The following is a 1,080-nucleotide window of genomic DNA, read 5'->3' on the forward strand; positions in this document are numbered from 1 at the left end:
GTGTGTACAGCATATTTCTTGAAATAATTGGGTCTTTTTATGTTGATGTTCTACAGATTGTTCATATGGTTTGTCTGTCAGGTCAAACCTGCTTTTTTTTCTTTTTGGATAGGCAGGGGTAAAGGGTCCCACATGGTTAACTTTAGGACTGGGATCCACAGGCAGACGTTAAAAGCATCAGCCAAAGAATTTTCCTGTGGACCAATGGGGCTCTTTCTCTCTGTGCCATGGGAAAGCTGTGGTCTTAACACTGGACTTTTTTTGAGGGTGCACATCCACCTGCCTGAAAGTGTCCGTACTGGGCAAAGAAAGGGCAACAGGGAAGAGGATAAAAATGTGTAGAATTCCCACCACACCTCCTTTTGCAAATGTCAATGTGTTGTTTTTGACATCAGATCTCTGTGCCAGTCTGGTTGTAGCCCTGTCCTTTGACCTCCGCTGGGCAGGATGGCCGCAAATGAAGTCCCAATTTCTTGACTGATTTATAATTCACAATATTTTCTTTATACCTTGATTCTTCCACTGGCAGTTGTGGGAAACTGATGCGCTGGCACTTATGCTAGATCCAGAGCTCTGTGCTGTTTTGTGGGAGCAATATCTCTGGGTTTTCAGCCCCTCTCCCATGGAGCCTGTCCTACTAGACTCTGCTCTGTCACCACCAGACCAGAAGTCCTCTCCTTCCATATTCTTTTGATGCTTTCTGCATCATTCAATAATTTGCCAAGAGAATCATTCAGTAATGAAAGTCGAGGCTTGAATTGTTTCTTCAGTTCCGCCAGCTTGAGAAATGTTGAATATGTTCTTCCTTTTTGGTTTTCTGACTCCAGATCTTTGCACATTTTGTTGTAATATTTGACTTTGTCTTCTTGAGATAATCTTTCTGTTCAGCTCTTGGACCTCCTCATTTTTTCCATTTGCTTTAGCATCTCTATACTGCAGAACAAGTTACAGTAGTCTCTTCTGACATCTGTTTTGATCTTTTCCTTCTTTCTTGTTTTCTTAATGACTTTTTGCTTTCTTCCAGGAATATGTTCTTGATGTCATCATACAACTCTTCTAGTCTTTGGTCTTTAGTATTTA

This window comes from Chrysochloris asiatica, unplaced genomic scaffold (assembly GCF_000296735.1).
Source record: "Chrysochloris asiatica unplaced genomic scaffold, ChrAsi1.0 scaffold00056, whole genome shotgun sequence".
Lineage (NCBI taxonomy): Eukaryota > Metazoa > Chordata > Mammalia > Afrosoricida > Chrysochloridae > Chrysochloris > Chrysochloris asiatica.